The sequence below is a fragment of the Haemaphysalis longicornis genome, unplaced genomic scaffold, assembly GCF_048455015.1.
Source record: "Haemaphysalis longicornis isolate Haplotype H1 unplaced genomic scaffold, Haemaphysalis longicornis Haplotype H1 scaffold_3, whole genome shotgun sequence".
Lineage (NCBI taxonomy): Eukaryota > Metazoa > Arthropoda > Arachnida > Ixodida > Ixodidae > Haemaphysalis > Haemaphysalis longicornis.
Genome location: NW_027526335.1, coordinates 38,930,417 through 38,948,912, shown reverse-complemented (window position 1 = coordinate 38,948,912; position 18,496 = coordinate 38,930,417). Strand labels below are relative to the sequence as shown.

General features: G+C 49.1%; 1 long non-coding RNA gene across 1 annotated transcript; it reads left to right on the top strand.

Annotated features, from left to right (window-relative positions):
• The first annotated feature begins 14,720 nt into the window (after nt 1-14,720).
• On the top strand, nt 14,721-15,432 carry LOC144174322 (uncharacterized). The gene is made up of 2 exons (XR_013323458.1): nt 14,721-14,855; nt 14,967-15,432. It is a non-coding gene; the product is annotated as an uncharacterized LOC144174322 (long non-coding RNA).
• Nucleotides 15,433-18,496: the final 3,064 nt, after the last annotated feature.

Here is an 18,496-nt window from a genome sequence, read left to right as displayed (position 1 = left end):
GCAAAAGGACACAACGGCATGGAACGGACCCACGCAGCCGAGCAAGATCCACTCGACCTGTCATGCCGTGCTCCCTGTTGAACATGACTTCCACACTCCCGTCTCCCAAAAATATGCTAAACGTCTCCTCATCCCACACCCAAGAACACCATCCTTCCGCGTGCCATACGGGTATCTCATCGCTTAAGAATCCTAGACTCTGCTCAATACTCAAACCAATACAAATATTCACAAATCTGGATGGGTGAAGGTTTTTGGAAGGAAATGTCCGACATTAACTTAGTATTGTGCGTAGTACGCGCAAACACTACTCTGTTATGGGAAACCTGGCCATATCCAAGGATATGCTCCGGGGTGAGCAACTAAAACATTACATATCCAACTTATATTGACACACAATAGGCTGCCGTTACAGCTTGCCCGTCAAGATCAGCTTGAGCTGATTCTGAGGTGCTGGAATTCTAGTTCACCTTATAGGGTCTACCATCTCTTGATCTGCTTTGCCCCAATTTCCAATAAGTCTCGCCCAACAAAAACATTTCCTTCTCCCTCGCTGCCTTCCTCGCTCGCTTATTAAATCCTGAAATGTTCAACCAGACCACAACTATCAGCACATTCAAACTTTTACACTGACGCTTTCTCAGTCGAACTTACAACCCCACAGCTTCAAATTTTCACGCCCATAGCTTAGATTTCCTGAGTTTATTTTGCTGTGTATTTAAAATAATTAAACCATTGCGGCTAGCCTAGCTGTCATCACTGAACTTCAGTACTTGGAAAGCACAAAAAGTGAATGGAGCAACGCCGTTCCAAAACGTTCCCTCCTAGCCGGAGTAACGCTAGCGCGTCACACATGTTAAAGGGACCCTGAAAAGCCTTCTGTAAAAGTTACAAAAGGCCTGTATTGTCACGTAGCACCAATATAGCGATGCAATGCCGTTGGAATTATTGATCTACATTCAGTATTAGCTGCGCCAGAAGCAATTAAATGCACCTCTCCCCACTTGCCGATCGACTCCTCCTCCCTCTCTGCCTCCTTCAAAGCAGCTAGCTACATTCCTGCGCCTAGGCTCGCGTCAATCACTGCGGACCCGCCTTTGCCGCCTTTGCCTCGGGATCGCGCAGGAAGGAGGAAGAGAAGCCGGAAGCCAATGGCAGTGACGCCGCCGGCGGCCGACCTTGCCGGCGATTGGGCGAATCAGGGGGCGCCTTCGCCGTTGCGTCAGCAGCGATCGCCGTTGCGTCACCCGCGGTCGCCGTTGCGTCAGCCGCGGTCGGCTCGCTGCGGCGTCGCGCTCATCGGCTGAGAAAGGCGATCTTCAAAAATTGTTTACAAATTATCTGTACAACGTATGGGGCTCACACTTTGCTCAAAAATCCCCCGTTATGTGTTATACCACCTGAATGCATTTGATTGCCACCTTCACAAAGCTTTTCGGGGTCCCTTTAAGACATAAACGTAGATATCATCTTCAACCTCTCTTTTCATCCGAACTGCACATGGCTTGGCACCCGGGATTTTTTTCCTGTCACACACTAACAACTACGCTTCGCAGCAAAGCCACCTTTCTCTGTAGAAATCTCTGTAGCTTCGAATCTAGCTTAGGCATGTTTCAAAAATTCGGAAGGTGCTTCGTGGCTAAGACTACTCTTCTAGGCTCCCATACCTTTCTATGTTCCTGTTTTTACGGCAAAAGACATGACGCGCAAATATGTTGCTGTGATTAGGTGTTACAAAAAAAGCGGTCGTCCCGTTTGCTGGAGAGTATACTACGTGTGTGAAACGTCACTGCCAACATGTGCTTGTATAATGAAATGAACAAGTGGTGTGCGCACAGCAGAACTGAGCTTTAGTCAGAAAATCTAACGACTTCTTTCTGATAGGCTCTCCAGTTCTGTACTAGTATCTTTGGCGGAAACCTTAGATGGAAGGTGCGGAGTGCCAACAGTTGAGTAGCATAAAATTGGAAGCGAAGTCTCAGTAGTGACGGCCCTGCCGTGCAAACAAGAAAAGGGTATCTTAAAAAGCACGGTGTACGCATGGTACTTGGCTGAAGCCTCCATTCATAACAAGGAGCCCAGAAAAGTCGAAGCGAGTGCGGAGCGAAATAGGACCGAGCAAGCAAGCGCGAACGAAAAACTAATGTTCCCGTGTGTTCTTTTAGTACGTGGTTTTGCCCGTGAGGATGAAACATCCTAGCGCGAGGTGTTCGAAAACGAGTGTCACGGTATGTTTTTTAATACGCGTTATTTTCTAGCACGAGGCGTTGGAAAACGATTATGCCGGTATTTTAGCATCGTCACTATATGACAATACGACCACATGAGGCGACGATAGCCCGAGCCCCTAAGGTGCTTCGCTCCTGAAAGGTTTCTGTCTGCACCAAACCGCAGTGGCCTTGTGCGGGCCACGTGTGACGTACTCGACTATCCTGCCCTGGGGTATGCATCATCCGGTTAGGGCGATGTATCAGCGACTGAATCCGCGAGCATCACACGTGCCTAAACAATAGCACGGGCAGCAACCGCGCGCTGTACGTTCGCCACCATCCTTGCAGGTCGGGTCCGAAAAAGTTGCACGTGGCATCTACGCTTAGGTCTTAAAATGTACGGCGCGATAGCGTTAATTTGGCGTTGAGGGAGCGTTCTGCAACGGAGTTGCCACATTTAGCTTTTGTGCTTTTCAAGCACTGAAGTTCAGTGACGAGAGCTGGGCTAGGCACTCCTGTATATTCCTCGCGGCAAACTAGATCCATAGACTAGTGCACTGCACGGGCCCGGGACGGTCCAAAAGCCCGAGCCCGGAACGAGGGGCCGGGATCTTCTGCGTAGCACGTATTTTCTTGGTCCCTTGCCGCAATCGGGCTTGAACAGAGCGTTTTCGGGCCTGGAAGGCCCGTACCAAACCGGGCTGTGCCTGAGACGCGGCTACGTTGCGCCGGAAATTTTAAATTGTTGATAACAAAAAGTTGGCTCAGTGATCTTATAGGTCAAATGAAAACATCACGGCCCACAAAGGCGCCGTAACAAATAACAAAATGATGTATTGTCCTAAATAAGTCTTCACGTCACTAAAATAAATCTTATGGGCTCCATCAGGATTGTGGGTTGCTGTTGTTTGACGTCTTTATTTCACTTGAACTGCACCTGGAGGGCTGCTGTGAAATGAAAAACGAAGAAGAAAAAACCTTAAGTGCATCAGAAAGGAACAAACGAGGTCCTGGGCAGTTGCGGATCGTGGGCCCACGGCGCCATTGTCGATTGCGGAGCTCTTCCGTTCTGCCACTCAGGCCATGCACCCGAGGGCTAGGAGCCTGGCGCCAGTGGGCAGAGCAGGTCGATCCAGAAGGAACTCGTCAAGCGCCTGCCAGAGCTCTTCCGCGGTTGCACATGGAGTAGATGAGTCCGGGCAGGCCGATGCTCGCAGGGTGGTCGGGCGTACCTCGGGCCGCAATGTGGCCGGGGCTTGAGTCCTTTGGCAATGAGTACAGCGGACAGGCCGAAAGCAGATGCTCCAAATCCACTCGAACTAGGCACAAGTCATACGAGCCCAAGCTGTGAAACATGAACCTCCATTTTGGGGTCTACGGAAACGCTGCATCAAAAAGGAAGTTAAGAGTGTGCCAGACCAGACTTTGTCGCATAGTGACTTGCTGCCTACGATTAGATATATGAAAAGGAAGAGGAGGGATGCCCAAGTGGTTGTACGCGCGCATTAAGTATTCCCGGCGGTACTTCTTAGCTTGAACAGCGATTTCTTTTGAGTCGTAACTGGTGGCGTCTCTGTTTCGTGCTCGATGTCGTCATCTGAACTAGGGTGTCCCGACTGCGCGGATTGGAGTAGAGCGCGCGCTAGTCGGTTTGCATTTTCGTTACCCGGCATGCCTGAGTGGGCAGGTATCTATTGAACTGTGAAGTCATGGCCGAAGGTTTTGCATCTGTCAGGGAAAGTCATTCCCTTGGCGGTGACTGTTGAGCTAGTTGGGGAAGTACACTGACGTTGTGCTGAAATTTCGCCAGTTGCCCCTCCCAGCTGATGTTGACTGTAAGCGTGCGACTTGCGTGTGCCTTTGTATCTCGATGACATCCGAAAAAGTATTTATCATGCTGTAGCTGTTGAGAGCATCTATGGGGGTGTATCTCGTAAGGCCGCTTGCAACCCATCGAGCTTCGTTGCTGTGGCGCTCTATGGCAGTATTTGCATTTTCGTTAGAGATTGATGTGGTGCCCCGTACAGCCCGCGCGAGTGGATGAATGCTTGGATGAAGTGGCGCAGTCATCGTTCTTTTAATCACCGCGCTCGATTTTGCGATCCGGCGGAAAATGTGTGTGACATGCGTCATTGCTCTCATTATGCGTGCGGGCCACGTGTTGGATGTGCATTCCTCGTTTAAAAAACATTCCGAGAGAGCGGATTACGGCTTTCCGCTGTACTGAACTTTGTCGATGTTGTAGCTGGAATAGCCTTTTTATCCGTAGTCTTTCATTGCGAATGCCTGCCTCCATGTGTAACGAAAAATTCGGTCTTTTCGGGGGCTGCTGACAGGCCGACTTTGTGTAGACGTCAATGGCGCCTAGAGCGGCTTGGAGGGCTGTTTCTTATTCTCCAAGAGATCCCGTTTTTGTGCATACTGTAACCTACCCCGCGTAGATTGCATGTTCAATACCGGGTATGCAAGCTAGTTGTTGTGGTAAGCCTGCCATCACTATATTACAGAAAGTGGGGGATTTGATGGAGCCTTGGGGAACTCCCACCCAGTTTTATTTGGTTGTGCTAAGCTGTCTTCCAATTTGAACTTGAAAGTTCCCATCTTTTATGAAGGCGGCAATGAAGTTATGCATGCGCCCTGTCATTCCCAATTCTTTCACCGCTTGCATGATGAAGGTGTGATTTTTGGCATCAAAAGCTTTCCTCACATCGAATCCTGCTACAATGCGCGGGAATGGAGACGCTGGGTAGAGAATGTCGTTTTTTAAGCGAAACTTGATGTCCTGTGTCAAATAAGGTCGAATCCCATACTGAGTGGGGGCCAATTTTCGGTTCTCTTCTAGCCACCAAACCAGGCGGGCATTCATCGTGCTTTCCATGATGTTGTACAGGCATGACATGAGATACACCGGCCTAACGTTTGCAAGACTTTCCGGAGGCTTTCCCGGTTCCGCAATGTGCTTTACGATAGAATGTAGGCATTTGTCTGGCAGAGTTCTGGACATCCACAGTCGGTTAAACTCTTGATGCAGCGCTGCTCTGTACGATGTGGAAAGATTTTAACGTGCTCTATGCTAACGCCATCGGACCCTGCGGCACTGCGCACGTTTGCCCGCTGAATCGCACGCTACTGTTCGTTCATGGTAAATGGACTATTGATAGCCTCAGAATACGGAGGTTCAGTGTCTATGTGGTACGTTTCGGCATTCGGGGCGGACGTCTGCGGGAAGAAGATGTTCGCTGCCTTTTCGGCCATGTCTTGCGCGCTGACGCCTTCCCTCAAATCGTCAGCGCGCAAGACATGGCCGAAAAGGCAGCGAACATCTTCTTCCCGCAGACGTCCGCCCCGAATGCCGACACATACGACGTGGACACTGGACCTCCCGATGCTGAGGCCACTCAAAGCCTCTTTGAGTGGCCTCAAAGACACTCTTGCGACCACATTGTTGAGCTTACGCTACCCCAAGAGTGCACGAAGGATGGCCCATGAACAAGCTGAATTTGTCCGACCATTCATTTTATCACATGTGTCCATCCACTATTCAGATGCGAGTTGGTTTGTGTAGCTCTCGATTTCTTCCTGAATGCGGCGGAGCTTCATGATGAGGTTTTTTGGACGCTCGCGTCTTCAGTAAGCACCCAGAATTCTCAACTTACGGTTCCACAGTGACAACAGATGCCTGTCCAGATCCGGGTGGCCCTCTGGCACGCTTAATGTTTTGTTAGCCTTGCCCTTCGCCTCCGTCATCGCTTGTTGTAGGTCCGATACATTCACTGTCATTCACAGCGTATTGAACATATCTCTATAGAGATCCCGGTGCATGACTCACTTGTGCCCCTTTTCCTCATTTGTTGCTTCGGGTCCTAATTATGAAAACTATAGGAAGATGATCGCGGCCCATCGTATCATCCAGAACCTTCCACGTGCAGAGCTTAAGTCTGGACGTCCAGGTGAGAAAGTGTGTTAGAAAAAGAGGGCACTGCGGTCGCATTCTACAACTTGATTTTATTTATTTATTTATTCATTTATTTATTTATTTATTTATTTATTTATTTATTTATTTATTTATTTATTTATTTATTTATTTATTTATTTATTTATTTATTTGTTTATTTCATTCTGAACCCTTCCATGCTGTTACACGGTGGGAATACAATGCAAGTTTGACACAAATAATGCATTTAATGTTTTTACGGTAGTATCAACCACATTGTTGATAAAAATACACATTGGTTCAAGTTGTCCCATTCAACAATTGTTTAAACAATGAAAAAGTGCTTAAAGACATCCACTCTAGGCACGTAAGGCACACAGCAGAAGCGTGACTAGTTCGCGGTGAAACTGTGCGTGTATGTGTGCGTGTGTGTGTGCGTGCGTGTGCGTGTGTGCGTGCGTGTGTGTGTGCGTGCGTGTGTGCGTGTGCGCGCACGCATGCGCGCGTGTGTGTATGTGCCTGTGTGTGTGCGTGTTTGTGTGCGTGCATGCGTGCGTGTGTGTGCGTGTGCCCACGTGTGTGTGCGTGTGTGTTCGTGCGTGTGTGCGTGTGTGCGTGTGTGTGGGTGTGCGCGCGCGTGTGTGTGTATATGTGTCTGTGTGTTTGTGTGCGTTTTCTTTTTTCTTTTCCTTAGTGTTTACATATTTTGTAGATATGTGTCCTGATTAGTCCTGTATATACAGTCAAACCCGGTTATAACGAACCCGGATAAGCGAATTATGCTATATATCGAACAAAAAAATTCGTTACGAAAATGCATGCAAATCATGTTCCTTATAACGAAGTTCACATCGGATATATCGAACTCGGCGCGTCTACCATGGCCACCGAAATGCACGGTCTCGGAGCTGCGATCGAGAGGCTGATTGGCCAGGATTGAGATGTTGAGCCTCGCATGGAGCGACGGGATGCCCCACACCTTCCGTAACTATTTTCAACGCACGGGATTCACTGAAAGCATGGGATTCACGACGGAGTCTGGGCCAAAACAGCAGCATCGGCGAACTGCGCAAAGAGATCGCCAACGTTGTAGATACTATAACGAAACAGCGGCCCTTTGAGGACTTCCTGAGTGTAAACGACGACTTTGCCGTCACTGTGAGCCCCCCAGGCACAGACAGCGTCGCTGATGTCATGGCAGCTGGTGCTGCTCAAGGCACCGAAGAGACGGAGAATGCCAGAACGTAAAGCCGTCCGATGCTTAATGAAGCGCTTTTGCCTGTCGATGTGCTGCTCCAGTACTGCTTTGATATTGAAAGGCACGGACTTGAACTTGAGCAAACGATGTCTCGTGAAATGAATGCGGTGCTTGTTGGTGCCGCCACAATGAAAACGAAAACAAAAATCACCGCTTTTATTGCAAAGTGGGCAGTTAAGGCGGAAAGTAGATTTATTGCATGCAATAAATGGATCGGTTTTTGTAAGGATACTTTATGCGTTAGTTTTTCTATGTGGAAACGCAAGGGGGAGTCCCGCGAATTGCGAACGCGTAATAAAAAAAAGTCGTTATAGACGGGTTCGGCTATACCGAACTATTGGATATATCGAACTAATCGCGGTGCATATTACAATTCACTATAACCGGGTTTGACTGCAAGTACATATGTATCCTCCCCCCTCTCTCTTCTCCCTTTGCTGTATGCCCGTGTTCCCTATTCCCCACACCCCCACACCAGCAGGTGTTCCGGTGCCAAGCCTTAGGTGAGACAAACTACGCCTGCTGGTGGTCGTTCCTTTTCTTTTCGACAATAAATTCATATATTCATTCATTCATTCATTCATTCATACGGGTGTCACCTGGAAGTAAGGAAATGGTCTGGTTGGATGATGTTGAATAAAAATGAATTGATTTGGTTTAATTTGAAACGCATTTTCCCCTTGATCAATGCATTCATATTTCAGACGTGTGCGGAAAGCACGCCACCTCCGGAACAAGGCCGTTATAATTGACCCTGCACGTACGGATCGCATTCGGTGTGTCGCAGTGGAGGGTGTGAAGGGCAGGAGAGAATCGTCCTTTCGGCCATTTCGGCTAATGGCGGCTGTTACGGCTCAGTTGAGGCCTCAGTAATGCCTCTCGACACTAGCGCAAATAAAACATAGTTTAGACAACGAATATAAACATTTCAGAACAAGAAAACCCCAGGATGAGGTGCACAACTTATAAGAGAAAAGAAAAAGAAGAGTGTACAAAAATTAGTAACACCGAGCTGACATTTTAATCAAGCGCATGCCTTCGTGGACAAACGTACGTAGTGTCAAAATCGCAAAGAGGAGCCTAGCTGGCTCTTGCACAAGAATTTGAGAAGTGTGACGTCTTTCGCTCGTCACATACAGAATAGAGTCGTAGCGCAATGTTTCCTTCCTTCGTTTAGTTTGGCTTAACCTTCCCAGTGTAGATCACTGGCAAGCGGGCCAGATTTTTTCCCAGCAGCTGCTTCGAGGCTTCTGTTGTTTCGCATAAAAGGAAGTGTACTTCCAGGATTCAGAATATGCTTGGAAGGCGGAATAAGGGATCTGCACCTCGCTTCACCCTTACTAGGAGAACAACTAACCGGGACAGCGGTACAGCGGTGTATAGATCAGCGCAAATGGTGTTGTCCACCCTGCTCGAACCTTTAACACCAGGAAATTCGCCTCGTGGTTTTCCTCGTCGTCACCTGGCCGTAGGGCAGAACTGTTGCGTCTGATACAGACCCGTGTGCCGTTTACGTGGCACTGCGTCTGGGATACATACCGACGTTCTTACGACGCTTTGGCCGAACGTTTCCGTAATGTTCCACTATAAATGTCCTACTGAATGTCCTACTATACTGTTCTAATCATATAAAGCTTCGCTGTATATGTTTAATCTCCAACTTCTCGTGGCCGTGTAGACGAAAACTGGGCGTATGGAATGAATACTCGATAACTTCTGTTCAACATACGGAAAAATTCCTCAAGAATAAAAAAGGGATAGGGCCGTCATTCGTGATTTATACTGCACCTAAAAAAATAATGTCTTCCCATACGGCGTTTCTGTTTAGAGATGAACCCTATTTATATAAAAAAATTGAATTAATCCGTGATTCTGTAGGCTTGCTTTTCCAGATCGTGAATTGCGCACTGAAGCATGCACATCGGAAGCATGTTTAAAGCCCCAATTCATATTCATCTCAACGCATCCGCCGGCGCCGCCGCATTCCCGAATCGTGCATGCTTCTGCCCACGCGCGTCCTCCCTCTTCACCCCCCCCCCCTTCTTTTTTATTGTGCATGGTTTGAGTTCGTGTAGCCACTGGTTGCCATCTCATGACGGAATCACCGGCAATTAGGTGGCTGACGCCCTGGCCAGACGTGCTGCTCGCCAGGATGGGATCCCTGCCTCCAGCGACCTGAGCCCCTTCGACGCCGCACAACCCATCCTAGCGCGGGAGGTGGAGACGATGCATCCGGACCCCAGAGTCATCAACGGCCAAGCTACACTAGTCCTGCCTGGCCGCATCAGCAGGGAAGCCCGCTCCATACTCCTTCGCACGCGGATCGATTGCTGCAACGTGGCAGCCCGCTTGCAACGACAAGGCCGCCGGTGATCGCCCACATGTGCTGACTGTACAGATCCCGAGACCCTGGAGCACCTGCTCGGCTCCTGCTGCCAGCACGATGCCCCTCCAGCAGAGCTTCGGGCCGCACTCCAGCGTCTCAGGCTGCCTAGCGACACCCTGATGGACCTGCATTTCCCGAAGGGCCCCAACTCCATCCGGCGGGAAGCATTCCGACTTCTGGCCTTCCTAGGGGAGACGAACCTCATACGACGGCTGTAGCCCAACGCCTGCCGGCCAGCCTTACGCAGTCCTCATCTCTTTCTCTCTCTCCCTCTTTCTCTGTCCCTGTTTGTTCTTACCTATCCGCTTTCATTTCCCTTCTCCCCTTTCCCCGGACTGGGTTGTATGCTGGTGAACTCCAAATGAGTTCAGATTGTTCCCAGTCCAGTTTTTTCCACTTTGTGTATCAATAAATCACTCACTCACTCACTTAGTTCGTGTGTTACACAGACAGGAAGATGCTTTCGAGGTTGCGGGAAAGGGGCAGCCCCATGTTTTTCCCATACCGTAAAATTGTTATCTTCTCAAGTTTTATTCCGACAATTAGCTATGAAGTATGCTCCATCGCAAATTACAAACCAACGTCTTTTCTTTCGTGCACTCCTTGCACTGCATCCAGCTTCGCTGCTCATCCTTCTTTACAGAGCGGAAGGGCGCTGATTTTTTTTTGTTATTTCTGTCATCCATGTTGTACTGAAGCAACAAAATTTTTATCTTTACATTTTTGTTGTTTTGCACCATCTCAATGTTACTTTCTGGAGATCTCTGCACGCATCATTGCACCACGGGATTTTCTACTGCCATTCACACTTCTCGAGACTGCTGCTTTCAAAAAGACAGAAGAATACCGGGCGGTAGATAGTCTCTCGGTTGAAGGAGAAATCTGGCAAGGTGCTCCTGTTGGGACTGGGCCAACCCACCGCTGTCGCAATTGTTGCGACTGGCCATCCCACTGCTGCCGGTACTGTTACGACTGGTTGTCCGAGCGCAGTCACCGGTGTAGCGACGCTGCCTTTCTCCGTCCGTTATCGACACGGCGCAGAGCAGAGCGACGAAATTCGCAAGGTGACGAAATGTTGAAGCAACATTTATATACAGTATGTAGAAGGGTAACAAAGGCGTTACATGGCTCGCACAAAGGCAACAGCATCTCTCTACTCGGTGGCTCCGAAAAGTGCCTCCGATAAGTGCCGCGCTCGCTACGCGTCCGGGCGGGTTTTATACACCCGGGAGTCCGTTGCAGCCCCGTGAAGTTTGAATCGCTCCGATCAGGACTTTCGCTGGCCAAAGTTTGAAGTCAGATGAATGGAGGTGAAGCGGTTGCATCAGCCGAGCCGTCCCGATTGGGAAATGGCAGTCGACGCAGTCGCCGTCTCCGCGGAGCCGTCTCCAGGCATGTAGACGCATGTCGGTTGCCGGCTGTTCGCCCGATGCATCATTCTGCCGATCCGCCATGACGGAAAAAAATTGCCCCCACCTCCCCGAAAGGAATCGTGAGGAAGTGCGAATGCATTTCTTGCGCCGAGAGTACACGGCGTAGTAATTCTGACATCGCCTTGAGAGGCGCCCAGCCAGCGAACGGTCTAAACTGGAGCAGAGCGAGCAGGAGACTGTAGCGAGAGAGCGCGCGCGAGCCGACCCACGGAGGTCTGGCGGTTTATCGCTGCATATAAAGGGGGGTACGCCGCGCTGAGCGCGCCGAGCCAGGTGGCTGAGAGAGAAGGCGGGCGCGCGAGAGAGAGGGGTGCGCGCGCAGCTGCAGCCAGCGAGGAGAGAGGAGGAGCGAGCGAAGGGGGAGGGGGACGCGCGCAGCGGCGCACGGCAGCTGCCGGGAGAGGAGGTGGTGCGTGACGTCACGGCGCGGGTGAGGAGAGGGATGCGCGCGGCGCACACCGCCGCGCCGCGAGGGAGCGGTGAGGGCGTGGCGTCACGTGGTGAGTGACGTCACTGCGCCGTTGCTACCGACGCTCCTCTCCGCTCTGCGCCGTTGCTAGGGAGAGCAGGGCTGCGGACGCCGCCGCCGCCGGCGGTGGATGGTTTGCGGTCGCTTATAAAGTGCATCGCACTTAAAAGGAGAGGTGGCTCTGCGGCGATGCAAGTTTGGTCCTGCTGGCCGCAGGCGGTTTGGTCCGGTTTGGTCGAGGCGTGAATCGACCCCGCTATCGGCGTGTCGCCCCGTGCAGCGAATCGGGGCTGGGCGCTCTGGCACAACACTTCGCAAAAGTTATGCTACTCGTCACACAAATGTAAATCATGAGAAAATTTGAAGTAACTTTGTTTAGGAGAAACTGAAAAAAGCCAGAGCGACTTGCTGTCAATAGCAAATGTCATTTGTAGAACAGCGATTTTCAGCACACAAAGATTGAGTCAACTGAAATTTGCTTGTCTTTGTGTAATGTCATGTGTTCGTGAATTATATGAAAAGCTTATTTATCTTATAAGGCCATTCAGCTCAAGTTACTTCAGGAACTCAGGTAGCAGTTTGCTGTATTAGGTAAAGGAAAACAGGGAAAGCTGAACAGTAGCTCAAACTCAGCCACTGTAGCCCCTGTTACTAGCATCGTGATCTCATCAGCGCAAACAATAAGATGAACTGAAAGGGGGCTATAAAATATATCTTTTATATATATAATAAAAACAACAGAGTCCCCAAAAGGCTACCTTGTGTCACTCCAGACAAAACTAACTTTGCATTTGATCACGAGTCGTTGTAGTGTACAACCTGTATTCTCTATTTTAAATAGGACTCTATGAGGGAGAACCAGCTTCCTGTAGAGAGAGAGAGAGAGAGAGAGAGAGAGAGAGAGAGAGAGAGAGAGAGAGAGAGAGAGAGAGAGAGAACCTTTAATAGAAAAGGATGACCACTGGTCACGATGGGCGAGAAGAATGGGGAGGGAGGGTAAGAGAAAATAAAGAAATGCTGGTCGTTCTCAGTAGACTCAGTGACTGGGCCAGTTCTTGGAACCTGCAGTTCATAGTCCAGTTCGTGGTGATCGCAATAGGGTTTTTGCACGTTCGCCAGTTCGTTCGCGAGAGGACCCGCTCAAACAACCCGTGCTAGACCACTCTTAATTGAATAAACGAATATTTCATATAATAGTTGTGCATCAGTTTGTTGTGGATCGGGATGGGGTTGAAGCGATTTCAAAGTATGGTGCCTGGCGTAAGCTGAGCACCACTGAACTATGTGTGTGAGGTTTGATGGTGTGGTGGTATGGCAGTAAAACCATCGAGGGTGCAGGTGAGGGGTATACCACTTGGGAAGTGTTTCGGGCGGGTAAGCTGTATTTGCAATGTATTTCTTAATAAAAATTTTGGGTAAGTGGGGTGACTAACTTCTGGTTAGTCTCCAGCGACAACTTCTGGTTGATGAGGTCTAAGGCTTTTGAGAAATCGATACAAATTCCAAGAACAAGTAATTTATTTCCAAATGGCCGAGAGGAAAGAGAGAAAGAGACAGATAGAGAGTGAGAGAGATTGGAGGGATTACCTCCAACCGAAAGAGTAATGAATAGATGTAGAGGCTGCCTTAAGGACGTAAGAAACTACGAGGTAGTAGACAACACATTGGAAATTCCAATGATTGAAGGACTCCGCGTTTAGCTGATGACTGAAAAAAATTCTGCGTGCAATATATACAAATAAATATCAAGCCAGATTATGACTATAGCAAGTGTGCACCTATTTAAATAAACATACACGTTTCTAACGAAGTAGGGTTGATTAGTTTAGAATGGAAGTCTTTATAATAAAGGTTCGAGCTCGAAAACCAAATAGAGTTGTGCATTCACTCGTGTATTTCCGGCAAATATTTGAGTTAGTCAGCGAGATCCTATAATGTTAATTGATTATTTCGTTGCATTATTCGGCCGCAATCAGCCAGGCTGCGCCAGTTAATTCCACGAATATTATAATCACTTATTACTACCAAGTTTTGAAGCTCTTCACAGAAGGCGAGGGCAAAGAGCATGCAACATATTGGCGGAATAGCAAGAAGGACGCTGGAAAATACCAAAACCTTAAAATTACCCTTCACATAACGCTTGCGTGAGTCCGACTCCAGAACTGACGGACGCGAAATAAGTGTAAGAATTAGATTAGAACGCAAAAGCAATGTGACACCACCTCCGTTTTTAGCAAATCGACAGACATTGCGACGTAGCCCAGAGTGGTGATCTATTTCTCAAGCAGCTGCGTGTAAAAACTACAGCCGAAGGTGATCTGGTTAGGGAACTTATTGGTTACGCTTCTGACCCTAATATTCTGAAGGGGAACTTGTGAAACCCAACGCAAAGAGGGTGTTCGGTGTACAGTTCCGCTCTTGAAATACTAGGTCGGTCATGTGCAGCAGTTCGTTCGCTGGCAAGCGCGATGCTCTCTGCGCTTTGTGCCCCCTGTGGATACATGGCTTGAACATTACGTCACCAGCGCCCTTTCTGGTGCACTGCTCTTACATTTCTCATTACTGTTCTAGATAGAGTGGCAGATAAGTTCACAGGCTCCCATATCGCACACGCTCACAAACATGTCAGCTTCAGTAAAGCCAGGGCTGGCTTTAGTCAGTTTGTCCTGACGTCACTGTATACCTGCCGTGCTGGGGGACGCTTGTTTTATCAGAGAACGTAAATCGCTTCTGTTTGTGTGCAGCTTCAGTAATAAGCGGATATATAGCCTATATTTCAAATCTGTTTTTCTGAGTTCACAGCATAAGGAGATACCACAGCGTCATTTTTTTCTTTCATTGTCTGTCTTGAAGAGCTGATAAAAACGCCTACACGCGTATGCCTTCGCCATCACAGTCCCCTCACCCACGCTAGTTAGTGAAAATGCGTAAACATGACGCGAATGAAGTACCTCATATAAAGGTTCACCGAAATAAGTGAGAAAGGGGAAGACGGCAAACTTTGTGATTTACAAGGGACTTACAGGAAGATGTGCCGTCACGCTTTCCCGCGGCGCTGCCACATCGTGCAACCAATAGGAGCCCACGACACATCCAGCCTGCAGCTATAAGACGGCTCGCGCTCCCCCCAAAAAACATTCCTGGAGGGATCTCAGCAGCGTGCAGGTACGATGCTGCTTTTGCTTGCGGAAAGTGTCGATGCTTTCCCTTTGACCTTGCTACTTGGTTGATTGCGCGGATGGCTAACGTTGTTTCGAATTTCTTTCGTTTTCTCAGGACCAGCCTTGCTACTTCAACTACTTCAACATGGCGGCCGTTTCGGTGTTGTTCCTGATTGGACTCGCGTTATCGGTGGACCAGCTACATCTAGGCCATGCGTACCGCGTTTCCGGCCAAGCCCACCCTGTGCACCCCGTTCGGACAGACCCTCCTGGCCGAACCGCTTCCACCACGGTTACAACCACCGTGACGTCCGGTCAGGGCCATGGCGGAACCAACCCAGCTTCCTCAGGCGGCCAGGTCTTACCGAGCGCTGTCCTCACCCCAGACCCACGCCTACGTACCGAGGCCCCGCTTACGCCATCAACTCCAGGAACTACCAACACCTGGACTGCGGTAACTTTCGACACGACTGATACATCTACCGGTGGGACAAGCTACACTGTCGCTCCTTCATCAGTTCCGGAAGTGATATCGGTCAAGTCCGGCTACACGTTCGTGACACAACCTCCGACCACCATCACTACAGCGCACAGCTCCACCCAACCGGACTCGCTGTTCGAGCTAACGCCCCGGGCGCAGAACGCAGCTTCTGCGGACGACCTGTGCAGGCTTCTGGCGGCAAGCTGCGAGCGATGGTTCCGCAGACGGCTGTGCCGGCTGTTCGAAGGATGCCTGGAGAATGGCACTGAGCGCAGCGAATGTCTGCAGGCGTTGACGTCTGTTATTTCAAGCGATGGTCGCTGCCGTCGGTCCTAAGGTGACTCGCGATTCCGGGTGGGCTTGATTTTGGTCCTGTACAGATATTTTAGATATCGCTTCTTGCGATCATGCTGACCAGTGTAGTTCATTGCCTAGAATAAACACGGTCCTTTTATCCAAACGTTTCTTCGTGTTCAGTTTTCTTTTTTTCGTTTATGTTCGCTGCCTTGCGTCTGTACTCGTCCTTCCCCGCCCCCCCTTTTTTTTTTTTTTTCTTCATCCGAACTGTGTACGGCGTGCTACCCGGGATTTGTAAATTGAAACAGGTCCAGTTCGGCAGCATTTACCTTTTTTGAAATTGCCCTAATGCTTCACATCTACCTCGACATGTTTCAAAAATTCGCACGGTGCTTCGCTGCTAATACTACTCTTCTAGGTTCCCATAAATCTTTATGTTCCCATTTATTTATGGTAAAAGCCGTGACGAGCAGATATGTTGCAAGGAAGCGAATTGGGCGAGTTGGTGTCCGTTCATGATGGTCGGCGCAGACGAAAACCGTGCAAGAGCAAGGACGACACAAGCACTGTCCAGCGGCTGAAGATTTATTGCTGCGAACAAGTGTTATAAAAGCCATAAAAGTGTGATAAAAAAAAAAAAAACGTCTGAAAAGATTTTGTCACGCAACCCCTTAAACAACCGATTTGCTTGCTCTGACAACGTCATCATCTGTAAGCGAAATTGACGGCTCATCACTAAGGAAGTCCTGTGCTGAAGTTGTGCACGAAAGCTTTATCGCCCCAGATTGGAAGTGCCAGGTTTCCCGCGCTTGGCTCTCGCTTCGGTGTCGTAACGATTGCTGAATCGACGCAAACCAAGATGCCAGCATCCAGCCGTAACGTTCCCACATAGGCGAATAAAAATAGCTCTTATTCCGTATCTGCATTCTGTCTCGCAACTCATGAAAAAGTTTACAAGTTTGTATGGCAAGAAGCTGGTGAGCGTATGTGTTGGTATTGACAAATGGTTGCAGGAAGCAGGACCAGCTAGTGGTGGTGAAATGTGCACCATAAAGTACAAAAAACGCTTCACCAATTGCGTCTCTGGAGTCGTGTATTCTATTCCGCTACTTCCCTGCGTTGGCAGGGAACGTCCGCTTAAGAATGCCGAAACGTCCGCTTAAGAGGACATGCCGCATCAGTGAAGGACGGGTCATCCTCGCACTTGTCCGGCCACTGCAAAGAATGCGGCTGCGCTCCGCACGCTAATCGGACCGCCGTGATGATCAGAAGCAAAAGCCAGCGCAAACGGGAAATAACCGAAGCTTATAAAGAGCAGAGACACGTTCGTGAGCCATCCGTCCATTTCGGTTACAGATGATGAGGTTGTCTTCCTAGACGGTTGCGTGACATAAACATTTTAGCTGTTTGTTGTTTTTTAAAGCCACTTTTTTGCTTATATAACACGGGTTTTTTTCTAATAAAAGTTAAGTTGTTAGACAGGGCTTGTGCGGTCCTTACTCTTGTTGTCCGCTTCTCGTCTGCACTGACCATCATGAGAGCTCATATGTTGTGGGTATTTTCCGAAAAAGCCGTCCTGCCTATAGGCACGTTGCCCCGGATAGAGTCCCCTGTGAGCGCAGAACTTTTCCCAAGGTAAATGTAACTGGTAGCGAAGCTTCCATAGAAGCCCATACGTTCAGAAAATGGTGGCTTTTAAGCTGCTCATGGGGCTTAGCGCCATCTGTGTGAGGAGGAAACACTTCCAGCGGAACAAAAAATAAACCGGACGTGACGCAAGATTCGGTCAAAAAGTGACGTCGTTTTGGTGGCATTAGCGCGAAAATTTGACTTCAAAATAGCTTTAGCAGGCCTGTGATCGCTGAAGGCTCATGTCATTGCCATCTGACACAAGTTGGAGAGCCCTTGGCGTGTGTGCTTCAAGTCAACGCTAGCTTATCTCAACAGCAGAACTACTTCCAAACAAGAGAAAAGAACTAGGCACTGCATCTTGACGCAGAAAAGCGGGCCGCAGGAATGCCGATTCACGAAAGTGCAGCGCGCACACCGCAGCTGTCCCAGCGTCTTATCAATTAGACATGGGTTTCTACAGAACTTCACAAAAGATTGACGCCGGCAATTTCCTGGTTGCATTGTTTAGGCAAGTGTCGCAACAGATAAGTAAAAAGAGAAAAAAAATGGATCAATGCAAAAAAAAGCCAAGGCAGTAAGTAAAAACACATTGCAGGAAAGATCTCAGCACGGAGCAGCACAACGCAGTACTGCGATGGAAATATTGCTTGCGCATACAAGCGCGGGAAGCAGCGATCACTACAATCGTTGTAATGCAATAGAGAAGTCACTGAGATAGACACCTAAAGCGAATCGTTTGAATTCGAGTGGCGCACAATGTTTGCGCTATTTGAATACGCTGAGTAGTCCTAGAGTAATTGACACCACTTGCTCCGAGCCAACCTGAGGTAAAATCAAGAGATAAGTGTGATATAACAAAGCTTTAGACCCATTTTTTTCGAAGCACCGCCGCGTCCCCTTACACCACCCCCCGTGCGCATATTAACAGTGCTATAGTTTCGCGCTACCTGTGGAAATGAGAGGAAAATGGCGCAGCGAAACGCCAGGCGTACGGGAGTTGCTGTTGACCTTGTACAGCACATCGTTTCCGTAGGTACACAGGAAAGCGCACCGCTCCAACCATTGGCAGCATCGTCCCGTAAGACACCGTGCCCGGCGGGAATTGTATTAAACGTTTCCACCCACGATACAACGAACCTCGCAACTCCACGCACAGCAATAATTCATTGCGCACCAAATTAACAAGAACCGAATGCGAATGCGCACCACCAAAACATGTGAGGGGCGTTTCCTAG